At 50.4% G+C, this 14,291-nt stretch overlaps 1 protein-coding gene across 2 annotated transcripts in view; it reads right to left on the minus strand.

Moving 5' to 3' along the window:
• The window catches only part of TRAPPC8 (trafficking protein particle complex subunit 8), a 220,570-nt gene that overhangs the window by 178,475 nt on the left and 27,804 nt on the right, over positions 1 to 14,291 (minus strand). The window lies entirely within an intron of this gene.

Genomic DNA, 14,291 nt, shown 5'->3' on the forward strand with positions numbered 1-14,291 from the left:
CAGTGTCAGAAGAAAGCCAACTCCACAGAGGGGTGGGTGCTGTGTCCGTCAATGAACATCAGAGAAATGGATTTTACAGCAAGTCAAAAATCCGATATTCTCTTACGTTCATTGACGGACCCAGCTCCTGATTCTTCCGAACCACTGGGATGTCCCAAAGCAGTGTTAAACATGAGGGGTGGGAAAACATCAGAAAAACATTCCCAAGGCTAACCATAGCCAACCAGTTAACAGAGCTCAACCATAAACAACTGGAGCTCACCTGAAAAACAATACACCCTCAAAGAGGACCAGGTCCTCTAAACAGCAGCCAGCAAAACCTTGCGACAAAAGAAGCATCCGCAGATGCCAACACAACCACTTTAGAAAAAAATAAAAACTTTGTAAAAGTGTGCACCGAGGACCAGAAAGCCACCTTGCAAACCTGCGTCACTGACGCTTAAAGACCGAAAGCCAGGAGACACTAAGCGCCCTAGTAGAGTGCACCTAAACAGGTAAAGGAGGAACCTGACCCCTGACGCAATAGGCCTGAACCACCATCTGATCCATCTGGAAATGGTCGCAGAAGAAGCGGACAGCCTTTTGTGAGACCCGTCCGTGAGCACAAAGAGAGTCTGACTTCCTAAAAGACTCCGTAGCAGTCAGGTACACCCGAACTGCCCAGACCACATCCGAGACATGCAAGGTAATTTCCTTCAGATGTTTAGGCCTGGGACACAGGGACAGCAGCACAATGTCTGCATTCAAATGACAGTCAGTGACCACCATAGGAAGGAATGACGGACAGAGGCAAAGCACCACCTTATTCTTGTGAACCACCATAAGGTGAATGACAGGATAACGCCGTCCATTCCGACACTCTGCATGCAGAGGTGATAGCCCCCAAAGAATGCCACCTTCTATGGCGGCGTAGCAGGGAACCCCCTGAATATTTTCAAAGAGAAGCTTTGCAGAGCGGAAAGCACCACAATAAGATTCCAGGGTGGCAACAGAGCCCGCACTGAAGGAACCAAATGTCGGACACCCTGATTAAAAGGTTGTTGCCAAAGGTCGTTGGAAAAAGACTGCTAAAACCCGATACCTGGCCCTTAATACTCAAGGCCAATTTCTGTTCATTCCCTCGTTGAAGGAAGGTTAAGATCCGATCCACTGAGAAGGAGCGAGGATGAACCCCAAGAGACTCACACAACGCAATGTACAACTTCCAAGTACAATGGTAGATCTTCCTAGATGCAGATTTTCTAGCTTTTATTAGCGTAGGAATAACTGATTCAAACAAACCTCCATCCTTCAGCACCTGGCGTTTATTATTTTGCCCCTGTACAAATCATTAGTAAAACCTCATCTGGAATATGAAGTTCAGTTTTGGGCACCAGTTCTTAAAAAGGATATCGGGGAACTGGAGAAAGTGCAGAGAAGGGCAACTAAACTAATAAAAAGGCATGGAGGAGCTCAGCTATGAGAAAAGATTAGAGGAACTGAATTTATTCTCTCTTGAGAAGAGGAGATTAAGGGGGGATATGATGAACATGTAGAAATACATAGAGGGGTCCATATAGTGAACTTGGGGTTGAGTTGTTCACTTTAAGGTCAACACAGAGGACAAGGGGGCACTCTTTATGTCTAGAGGAAAACAGATTGTCTGCAAATACGGAAAGGTTTCTTCACCGTAAGAGCTGTGAAAATGTGGAATAGACTCCCTCCAGAGGTGGTTCTGGCTAGCTCACTAGATTGTTTTAAAAAAGGTCTGGATTATTTCCTGGGTGTACTTAATATACAGTAAGTGGGCACTAAAATTCTTTAGGTAAGGTTGATCCAGGAAATATCAGATTGCCTTTCGGGGGATCAGGAAGGAATTTATTTCCCCTGCCGTAGCAAATTGGATCATGCTTTGCTGGGTTTTTTTGCCTTCCTCTGGATCAACTGCGGGTATAGGATTGTGTATATGGGATTGTATGGTTGGGTTTTCAATATGTTTTTTTTTTTTTTTTGGTTGAACCAGATGGACTTGTGTCTTTTTTCAACCTGACTATGTAACTATGTAGCAACTGAAAAGCAGGGTGGAAGATTAGTCCTTGGAACAGCAGATCCTCCCTGAGAGGAAGTCCCCAAGGAGCATTGGCGACCAGCCGTACCAGATCAACATACTAAGACCAGCGAGGCCATTCCGGGAGCCACTAGAATGATCTGAATCCCTTCTGCCTGAATCCTGCACAGGAGTTGTGGCAGAAGTTTGAGAGGGCTGGAACGAATCAGGCAGCCCACCTTAGAATTCCGGCTACTTAGAGAGCCACCAGGACACTTCTTGTGCCCCCTTGGTGATTGACAGACCACGGCTGTGGCATTTTCCAAAAGAATTCATACCGGACATCCCTGAAGAGGACTATCCAATGAGCTACACCAAGTCTGATCGCTCGAAGTTCCAGTACACTAAATCGGCAGTCTGGGCTCTGCCAGAGTCCAGACCCCCTGAGCATGTCTGTGCTGAGGACGCCTCCGCACGAGGACAGGCTGGCATCTGTGGAGACAACTGTCAAGTACAGGGGGGGGGAGAAGGAAATTTCCCTGTCGAAGTGCCAGAGAGCGAAGCCACCGCTATAGACCGTGGATCCTCGACCCATTTCACCTGAATCTCTTTAGCAGAGATGTTGTGTGGAACTATGCAAACAGACCGCCTTGAGGTGGACACCATCAAGCCCAGCACGTGCATGCAAGCCTGGAGCGATGACTGTCTGCTGAACAACAGAAGCTGAAATGCTTCCTGCAATGTCTGGAGTTTTTCCCGAAGAAGAAACGCTCTGGCTGAGGCCGAGTCCAGAGTTAGACCCAGATAGTCCAGTTTTTGTGGACAGAACCAAAGCAGACTCCTAAATGTTCAGGATACTGGAACAATCTCCAATAGTCCATCAAAACAGTCGGAGACTCCGCTCGCAGAAGAAGATAGTCAAGGTACCCCAGTACCACAATCCCCCTCTGGCTCAAACAATGCCAGCACCAGGGCCAACACTCCTGTGAAGTCTCAAGGTGCGGAGGTAAGTCCAAAGGTCAGCGCCACAAACTGATAATGCTCCGCGTCCACGGCAAAATGGAGGAAGCGCTGGCAACCAGCACATATTAGAATTTGCAGGTAGGCGTTCTTTAAGTCGATAGAAGCAAGAAGAAATCCACTTAAAGTAGGGAAGCCACTACCATGTGAATGGACTCTATGCAGAACTTCTGTATGCGCACAAAGCAGCTTAGCGTCTTAAGGTCCAGAATTGGACATACCTTGCCTTCCTTCCTGGGGACTGTAAAGAGGTTTGAGTAAAAAAACCCTGAAAATGTTCCAAAGTCGGAACCGGAACAATCACCTTGAAGTAACAAGTCTTGCACTGCCCCAAAGAGACCCTGGAAGCGATCTGGGGACAAAAAACGCAGGCTGGAAGGGAAAAACCTTTCCGGGAGAACAAGACCGAACTGGATCTCGTAGCCTGACTGAATAACTTCGTGGACCCACTTGTCCTGTGCCAGGGAGGTCCATGGATCCGGAAACCAACGAAGACACCCCCCCACACCAGATACGGGTGAGGGTGCCGCTTCATGCAGAGGCAGCCTTGTCCGCAGGTCTGGAAGGGCCCGCTCGTGGCTTGCCAGACCAGGTCCTCTTGAAGGTTTCTGGTGGAAGCCCTGACTTTTGATCCCTTATCTTGAGACCCTGAGAGATGAAAAAGCCGCTTAGGAGCAGAGGAGAATGGTCCACGTCTATGACAGGGCTCCTTGCGAGACCCTTAACGATGTCATCCCAGGAACCTCCAAAAAGGCGATCCCCTACAAGAAAAGGCCTTCTTAGAAGTCTAGTCTGCAGACCAGCATTTCAGCCAGACAAAACGCAGGATTGCTGCTGATACAGACAACCTAGAAATCAAAGGAGCCACATCCAAAGAGGCATTACAGACAAACTGTAGCCCCTGGACCAACCGACCTGCCAGCCCTGCAAAGACAGGAGGAAGCTGCTCCCCCTCCAGGTCCCGGCGTAAAAGCTTAGCCCACTCGGTCAGAGTTTGCGACACCAGGGCAACAGTAATTACTGGCCTAATTGCCGAACCAGCCAAAGCGCACATATGGAGGGCCAGAGCATCTGCCCTCTTATTAGCTGGACCTGTAACGGTCAGGGACTCCTCAACTGGGATGAAGGTAACCGGCGAGTCCACTACAGGTGGGACTGAGTACCTTTAATGCAGAAAATCCTCATAAGGATACCGCAAGCAAAAAATGCCTAGCAACCACTGCATTTTAGACAACCCCACTGTTTTGTGACAAGTTGTCAAGATAAGCGGAAAGAGGAACACTCTCGCCGCTTTAGAGGGCCTGTGGGTGCCAAAAGGAACCGGTAATTACCATGCGGCATTAGCCGCAAACTCCATTTTTAAAGTTTCACGCACTGGCAAAAACAGTTCCATCCACCAGCGCCTATTTAAGCGCGGGTAGAAGAGCAGAGGAATCATCCTCACTATCGGAGCACTCAGGGTGCGTGGACGCAGACTCAGTATGGTTGCTATATACGGAGCTCACCCCGAAAACATAATCGGGGAGGCCATTGCCTACGATCCTTCAAGGGGACGCCGACCAAGGGTCCACAAATGAAACGCCTATTGGACCCCGCAAAAAACAAGGGGGTCCCCTCCGAGCCCTCCATAGAAGATATAATAGGACATGCCCCCTTAAAGGGGGCTGCCAGCCGTGACGCGGAGGCAGGGTACATGCACTAAAACAAGGCAGGTGCACCACACAATAATGGCAGCAAGACTGTCATTAACAATGAAGCGCCCCAACAGTGCCACCCGGACCAAGGGAGGTGCCAAGCTGACCATATGGCTCAGGAGGCCGCGGCCTAACTTTTTGTGGGAGCCCAGCCACAATTGCACGCATCTTTAGCCCAGCAGAAGCCCAAAGGAAGAGTGGGGGCTTCAGCTACATGTACTAGTGGCTGGGGGGGGGGGGGAGGGAGGGGAACCTGGCGACCATCCCAGGGAGGGGATCACATCCACCCCAAAACCCTCCAGGGGTAGGGGGAGGAAAGCTACTTACTGCACCAGGTACAGGGTGGGCACTGCTCCGGACAGGACACTGCTCCATCTTAATGTGGGTGCTGTTGGCAAGGAGGAAACGCTGCGACTCAGGCCGAAGCCAGTTCATATGCGTCCTCGTGGGACTTTAACTCGCAGGCCAGCCCCCGTTCAGAGGGGCTATGTCGCCGCCGGCCTAGCGCGGAGCTGCAGTCTGTACGCACTTGCTGGCCGGACTGGGGCGACCCTAAGGACCTATATTATCCTCAGGGAGTACTAGGCCCATACTCCTGACTAGGCAGAAACAAAACGGAGTGCCTATAGCTGAGAGTGGGAGTATACCCCCTGGGACTGCCCATAGGCGTAGACAAGCTTTTTCCTGCCTAGTATAACCCAAAAGTTAAAGTGGAGTTCCACCCATTTTCGTAACTTTAGATCTATGTAATCCCCTTTAAAACGACTTTTACCAATGGAAACTTTTTTTTTTTTGCTAGTAAATACCTTAATTTCTGCTTTATTCCTCCTCTCCTCACTTCCGGGTCCGATCGGCGATGACGTCATTCGGCGATTTGCAGTGTGTGCTGGGATGTATTCCATTCCAGAAATCTCGCAGTATTACCAAGGAGCTGAGCTGTACTGTGTGTATTCAGGCTGTGACCTGCCCCGCCTCCGCCCCGCCGCCTCTCAGTGAGTTGTACTGTATGCATTGTATTCAGGACGTGCTCTGCCCCGCCTCCGCCTCGCCTCCTCTCAGTGAGGATATGCTTTCAGTCCTCGCTCACTGAGAGGAGGCGGGGCAGAGAACGGCCTGAATACAATGCATACAGTACAACTCACTGAGAGGAGGTGGGGCGGAGGCGGGGCAGGTCACGGCCTGAATACGCACAGTACAGCTCAGCTCCTTGGTAATACTGCGAGATTTCTGGAATGGAATACATCCCAGCACACACTGCGAATCGCCGAATGACGTAATCACCGATCGGACCCGGAAGTGAGGAGAGGAGGAATAAATCAAAAATGAAGGTATTTACTAGCAAAAAAAAAAAAAGTTTCCATTGGTAAAAGTCGTTTTAAAGGGGATTACATACATCTATGTAATCCAACCTATTAAAAATGGGTGGAACTCCGCTTAAGTAGAATCAGGAGCTGTGTCCTTCAATGAACGAAAGAGAAAAGGTAATTTTTAATAACATTAAATTACAATATGACTTGTGTCGCAATTCTATACGCTATATTTTTTCTTTATTTGCTCTTTATCCCCCACTAAAGTTGTTACCCTTTAAAAACTACTTTTGCTGGGTATTTACAAAGACTGTTTGTTTAAGGGCAGCTTATAAAGATAGAAAACGGAATTTTTGTAAAATCTTACCTGTAAAATTCCTTTCTCTGAGTCCTCCGACAGTCGCCGCCTCTTCTTATTCGTCACATATGGGGTATTAGACTTTGCTCCGAAGGAGTAGCTAGGCAACAGAATATGTTAACATTAAAGCTTTTAACATATCCCACCCTCAAGGGGTGGTCCCCTCAGTCAATACCCTCCTACTTCCTGCAACCATATCTCAGTTTTAGTGGAATAGCAGTAGAGTATACAACCAAACCCCAAAAGAGGGGCGGGGCGGCGACTGTCGGAGGACTCAGAGAAAGGAATTTTACAGGTAAGATTTTACAAAAATTCCGTTTTCTCTTACGTCCTCCGACAGTCGCCGCCTCTTCTTATTCGTCACATATGGGGACGTCCCAAAGCAGTGCAAACATGAGGGGTGGGAAACGCATCCGCGCCGAAAGGCAAACGCAGTCTCCGCATCAAAGAAAGGAACCTTACCAAAGGAAGGAACCCAGCTGGGCAACAGGAAAAAAACAGGTGCTCAACAGGAGCAACAACCCAGGAAAAGACAAATAACCAGGGGATAAAAAACTTATCCCAACAGCCAGTGGTCCCCACAAGGGACCCTAGGGAACCGCCGCACTAAGAACCTTGCGGCCAAAGGAAGCATCCGCCGATGCCTGAACATCTACTTTGTAGAATTTTGTGAAAAAGTGCACGGTCGACCAAGTCGCCGCCTTACACACCTGGGCTACAGAAGCCCCATGACGACAGGCCCAAGACGTACTCAGAGATCTAGTAGAGTGCGCCTTCACAGGCACAGGGGGAACCTTCCCCTGCAAAGCATAGGCCTGTTCAATGGTCTGCCTGATCCATTCGGCGATGGTAGAAGCCGACGCCGCCATGCCCTTCCGAGGACCCTCTGGAAGAACAAACAAGGAATCCGTCTTTCGAAAAGACTCAGTCGATTTAAGGTAAACCCTTATCGCTCGAACAACATCCAAAGAATGTAATCTCACCTCCTTTGGATGTTTAGGCTTCGCGCACAGCGAAGGCAAGACAAAATCCTCATTAAGATGGAATTCCGAAACTCGTTTCGGAAGAAAAGAAGGATTAGGTCGCAAGACCACCTTATCCAAATGAACAACCAGATACGGAGACTTGCAGGACAAAGCTGCCAGCTCCGACACTCTGCGAGCCGAAGTGATAGCCACCAAAAAGGCGACCTTTTTTGGACAACATAGACAACGAGATCTCCCTGATCTGTTCAAAAGGAGCACGTTGCAACACAGATAGAACGAGATTCATGTCCCAAGGGGGCAGAGGATCCCTCCTAGGAGGAACCAGATGCCGCACACCCTGAACAAAAGTGCCAACCAAGGAGTTGGAAGCCACGGGACGTTGAAACAGAACGGCCAGCGCAGACACCTGACCCTTTATCGTAGCCAGCGCCAAACGATGATCGACACCCATTTGAAGGAAGGACAGCACCCGGGAAACCGAGTACGTGCGGGGAGAAAAGCCCCTGGACTCACACCAAGCAAAATAGGCCTTCCAAGTACGGTAATAAACCTTCCCTGAGGAAGACTTCCTCGCGTTGATCAAGGTATGAACGACCTCTGGGGAGAGACCCTTCTCCCTCAGGACCTCGGTCTCAACAGCCAGGCCGTCAAAGCCAGCGACTGTAAAGCAGGATGGTATATCGGTCCTTGAGACAGGAGATCGTCTCGAAGAGGCAGACGCCACGGGGCGTCGACCGCCAGATTCACGAGGTCTGCGTACCAGGACCGGCGAGGCCAGTCCGGTGCCACAAGAATCACCGTGCTGCGTTCCGAGTGTAACCTGCGAAGGAACCTGGACAGCAACTGAATCGGTGGAAACGCATACATCAGCCTGTACTGATGCCACGGGGCCACTAACGCGTCCGACGCGTCTGCCCGAGGGTCGCGCGTCCTTGCCACGAACCTTCTCACCTTGTTGAGACGAGACGCGAACAGATCCACATCTGGAAGACCCCACTTCGCGCACAACATCTGGAAGACAGCCGGGTGGAGAGACCATTCCCCCTGATCCAGGGTCTGGCGACTCAGATAGTCCGCCTGCCAGTTCTCCACCCCCGGAATGTGAACCGCCGTTATCGCCGGGACATGAGCCTCGGCCCAGGACAGAATGTCGGCCACTTCTCGAGCCGCTCGGGCACTCCTGGTGCCCCCTTGGTGGTTGATGTAGGCCACCGCTGTGGCATTGTCCGTCTGCACCCGAACCGGGCAGCCCTGCAGCCGGTCCGTCCAGCGATGAAGACAGAGATTTATCGCACGCAATTCCAGAATGTTGATCGGAAGGGAGGACTCCCCCTCCGACCAAGTCCCCTGGGCGGACAGAACGCCCAGAACACCACCCCAGCCCGACAGGCTGGCATCCGTGGTGATTACCGTCCACGAGATAGGACGAAACGACTTGCCCCCGGACACCATCGGGGACTGGAGCCACCACAGAAGGTCTCTTCTGGTGCGATGACTCAACGAGATTTGAAGATCCAGAGATTGAGGTCGCCCGTCCCACATGGACAGGATCTCCGCTTGGAGACCCCGCGTGTGAAACTGGGCGAAGGGAATCGCCTCGAAGGCCGAGACCATCAATCCCAGACATCTCATGCACGTCCGCAGAGACGAGTGCGGAACGTCCCTGAGGGACCTGACTTCCTCCTGAAGAGTTCTGAGTTTGTCATCCGGCAGGAAGACCTTCGCCTGCACCGAGTCCAGAATCATTCCCAGGTAGGGAAGACGAACCGATGGACTCAGCGTCGACTTTGGAAAATTTATCGTCCAACCAAACTCCTGCAGAGTTTGCATCGTGACAGACAGGTCCTTCTCCAGACCCTGGCTGGTCGCAGACCGAACCAGAATGTCGTCCAGATACCCCAGGACAGAAATGCCCTGGGCCCTCAACAATGCCAGAACCGGTGCAAGCACCTTGGTGAAGACCCGCGGAGCCGAGGCGAGACCAAAAGGCAACGCCACGAACTGGTAGTGATCCTCCGCAATGGCAAATCTAAGGTACCTCTGGTGACCCTCGAAAATGGGGATGTGAAGATACGCATCCTTCAAATCGATGGAGGCCATGAATTCCCCCGGAACCAAGGCAGCCACCACCGACCGCAGGGATTCCATGCGGAACTTGCGAACCCGCACAGAGCGGTTCAGAGACTTCAAGTCCAGAATTGGACGAACCTTGCCCTCCTTTCTGGGCACGGTGAACAGATTGGAATAAAACCCCCGAAATCTGTCCCGATGAGGCACCGGAACTACCACTCCCTGAGCCCTCAGGTCCCGCACCGCCAGGTGCAGGTCCCGTAAACGCTCTAGAGACAGTTGAAGATTTGAGGGAAAAAATCTGCTCTCCGGCCGAGAGAGAAACTCGATCTTGTAACCAGATCGAACGATCTCCTGAACCCATCTGTCCCGCACGCGGGCCAACCAGGGCTGAAGAAAACCGAGCAAGCGTCCCCCCACCCCAAAACTGGGTGAGGGCGCCCCTTCAGGCCGCACTGTTATGGGCTGCGGATCCGGATTGACCGGACTTCTGTTTACCAGACCAGGGCTTCTTCTGAGAGCCTTGACCTTTGAACGGTTTGCCCTTGTAGTGCGACCGAAAGGCACGAAAGGACCCCTGAGGGGGCCGAAAATTAGCATGCTTCTTCCCAGAAGCCCCCTTAGCCTTAGGGAAATGGGGCAAGAGAGTGCTCTTACCTCCGGTGATCCCCTTAATCAACACATCCTAGGACTCCCCAAAAAGGCAAGACCCATCATAAGGCAGATTGGCTAAGGTCTTACGTGAAGACTGGTCCACCGACCAACATTTCAACCAAACCAGGCGGCGAGACAACACCGCCACACTGTGCACACGTGCAGCCAACGGAACTAGGTCCAAGTCCGCATCACACAGATACATGACACCCTGGTGGATTTGATCCACCATATTCAGGGTCGCCGGCGAGGCCGAATCGGCCACTAGGACGCGCCTAAGCATCTGCGTCCAACTTGCAATCGCCTGGGCCGCCATGAGAGAAGCAAACAGAGCCTTAAGCATAGAACCCGTAACAGAATAAGTATGACGGGCAAGAGACTCCAATCTCCTATCCGTGGCATCACGGAACACAGGGGAATCCTCTGCAGGAATCGCAGTGGATTTGTTTAAAACCGCAATTGCGTGATCATCTGGGGGAGGCACACACCACCTTTCATCAGTGGAAGGCGAGAAAGGATAACGCAGCTTGAACCTACTAGGTACAGCAAAAGGCTTGCGCAGATTGCGCCATTGTTCCTTAACAGCGCGCTGAAAATCATCATTGCAGGGAAAAACCTGCGGCGTCCTGCGTTTTCTCTGCGTCCCATAAGCCGCCAAGGCAGCGGGGGGACACACTTCATCCTGCAAACGCAGCGTTTGCTTTATGGAAGCAATCAATTCATCCATGATTGCAAGCTCTTCAGGCGAGCCAGGGGGAGAATTATCAACCCCTTCAACTTCAGCCTCCACCTCGGACCCCACTAGATCCAGGGAGGAGCGGGACCCCGATAAGGAGGCCCCCGCCATAACAGCCCCATCACCTTCACCCTCAGAATCAGAGGAAAGAGCAACTCTGGGTCTTTTAGTAGATTGAGCAGCCACCAGCATCTGCACCTGAGCAGCAAGGCCAGCCACAATAGAGGCTAAATCCCCCCTGGGGGGGAAACAGCGGTCCCCTGGCTTTCCACCAAGGCGGTAGGAAATTTGCCCTCCTGAGAATCCATTGCCCCTATAACAAATGCCGGATAATAAAGGGTTAACTGCCCCTTTAACAAGCGCGGCGAGCGCAGCCCACCGCACCACACACAAGCACAATGAGACCCCCACAGGGACAATAAAACTGACACAGGCAATGGATAGGAAGGATATAACCTGAGGAGACCCTCGCCGCTGCTGCTGCCGCCTCGATCGGTGTTCCTGGAGAAGAGGAAGTGATGCTGCCAGGGCGCTCTATGAAAGCCTATGGGAGGCTACAAGAAAATGGCCGCCATGCATGTAGAACATGCGGCCGGAGCGAGTGTAGGCAAAATGGCGCCGTTTGGCGCTGAAACCGCCGCTCCACAGTACAGTAAAACACACATGTCATCCATGTATAAAACAACATGTGAGATCGCCGCAGCGATCGCTGTATAGTGCCCAAACATGCCACAAAACATGCCTCACAGCACACAGCCTCACACACTGACAAGGCTGACACACACAGTGTCACACAGCTCCCCCCCCCCCCCCCCTTTGCAGCCCACAGCATGCAGCCGAGAGATAGGGAGACAAACAGTGTGAATAGAGGCAGGTTACACAGTCCCAGACTGACACCCCCCCAGACAGGCAGGTCCCCACATAGATACATTTACCTCACAATGGCGTGGGGGACCCGCACAGGCGAACAAGCCGCTGCACATGAGGCAGGGAGAGTCGCATACAAGACGCACAGAATGGGGGTTAAGAAACCGCACAGCGTCCAGTGAGGTAGCCACCTCACCAATCATCCCTGCACCGAACAGGGATGGGTCGTTCACTGTGCCAGGAGCGTTACCTGGCTGAACGCTCGATGGCAGGCTGGGAAGCCACTGACCCACAACCTGCGACCAGGGGGATCAGCCCGAGACCCAGCCTGCATGATCCTCTTCATCCGAAGAACTAACTAACGCTGACAAAAAGAACAGCTAAGTAAAGGTAGAGAGAAAACTCAAACAAAAAATCAAAAAAGAAGAAAGAGTCTGGGGCACAAAGCCCCAGCACAGAGAGAGCCAGCCACTCCTGACAAGCTAGACATTAAAACTGAGATATGGTTGCAGGAAGTAGGAGGGTATTGACTGAGGGGACCACCCCTTGAGGGTGGGATATGTTAAAAGCTTTAATGTTAACATATTCTGTTGCCTAGCTACTCCTACGGAGCAAAGTCTAATACCCCATATGTGACGAATAAGAAGAGGCGGCGACTGTCGGAGGACGTAAGAGAAATATAGGCGCTGTTACTGCTGACTTTTTGACGTAAATGCAAGCTCCAGGGCTGTCAATCGCATTCTTTTTTCATCATTTGGGGAGTCACTGACCCTGAATATGACTGAAGTAAGCAAAGTTAAAGGGCACCTGCTTCACACATTTTTGTTCTTGGTGAGTGACTTAATTAGTAAACAAAAGTTCATAAAGTGCATATCAACCAAAAACTGAACCCGGAAAAGCCGACAGCCTAGAGATGACGTCACAGGGAAACATGGCGGTGCAGGACAGAGCAGCTTTCTTAAAGGATAAGCTCACCTATGGAACATTTTACATGTTCCATCCATTTTAGGGTGGAACATGTGACATGTTCCTGCATCTACACCTTCTTCCCCCTCACCACCCTACCCAGTAATAGCAGGCAGGGGGATCTTTACCCTGCACCTGCCATCACAATTTGAAAACCGCACAGCTGTGCAGGGTTCTGCCCACACAGCCATGTCATTCAATCGGTCGGGGGATCTTCTCCCTGAACCTGCTGTCACAATTTGACAACAGTGCAGCCGTGCTGTGCGCCCACACAGCCACGTCATTCGTTCACAGTTACTGGTGAATGAATAGACTACAAGTACCATCATCCTTTGCAGCTGACGACTTGTAAATCTCAATGAACTCTGAGGGCACTGGAGAGCATACTCATAGTTAATTGATCTTCCTGCTCTCAGATAACTGCCTGCCTGTATTGGAGGTACGGGAAGACAGTATCCTGAAAGACAGCAGGACCCAGATATTGCACTTGCGATCTGCTGATCATGGGTGCAATGTTTTGCAGGCTCCTTAGAGAAAAAAATAAATGTAGTTTTTTTCACCTCACAAAAAGAAAGGATTTGCATTTATTAATTTTTTTTTTTTTTTTTTTTTTTCAAAAAGTGAACATAGCCTTTTAATGATGCAGGCAGAAATGAAAGTATTTTAGTAGTGATTGTGTAAAAGTTTAAACCTCCAGTTATAATTGCCATCTTTGGCTCCGTTATGGAGATTCTCTCCAAATTCATATGTAGTTACTGAATGAGGAAGTGATGGTAAATCTCTCCAGCAGGCATACAGACAGCAGAAATCCCCAAAAACTTCCAATCATTTTGTCTGAAGTTCCATTGTTTAGGTCTTCCAAAGCCCCGGATGGCAAAACTGGGGTCTCTTGACAAGGCCATTAAGATATCAACTCTTTCACTGCAGAACACCACGATTTGGAGACTAAAGAGGTGGAATAGGGGACTACCATTTGACTTTATAAAGGCAATTACAATTCGGAGAAGCCAAGTAATAAACAAAGCCATCTTCATAGTGCATACTGCTTGGTTATCAAGGTTTAACTATTGCTCTAGAAAGATACTTTAACTACTTTATTTGCCACAAAAAAAAAATTGCAGCTGTGGAATTTTCTTCTTGGACTGCTGAAATAAACCCTGCGATTGGAAGACATGAGCACCTGTTGGAGGACAGTATTCAGTCAACTCACTCATCTGTATCTGAAAGGGAGGGTCCCCAGAGCAAGCAGTAGAAGTGCAAAGGAAGGAGAAAGCAGATGTGATTAGTAATCCAGGGGCCTAGAGCCTGTTGGATTAAATACATGGTGATCCACCTAAACGCCGGTTCCGATAAGTTTGTTGGTTGAGAAACTGTGTAAAGAGCCACACATATCCTTGTGATAGGTGGGGCTACATTTTGATTAGTATAATTACATATCTGAATTTATTAGTTACCATTGTTTGAGCACAGGTTTCACTTTAGATCTATGAGTAGTGTTCTACCTCTACAAGCACCCTGATTGACTGATCCCAAGAATTCATCAACCCAAACAATCAGCACACTTCCTCAAAAAGTTAGGTCTGAGATCAGTGGTGCATTCTTACTGC

Source organism: Pelophylax lessonae (assembly GCF_965119305.1).
Source record: "Pelophylax lessonae genome assembly, chromosome: 5".
NCBI lineage: Eukaryota > Metazoa > Chordata > Amphibia > Anura > Ranidae > Pelophylax > Pelophylax lessonae.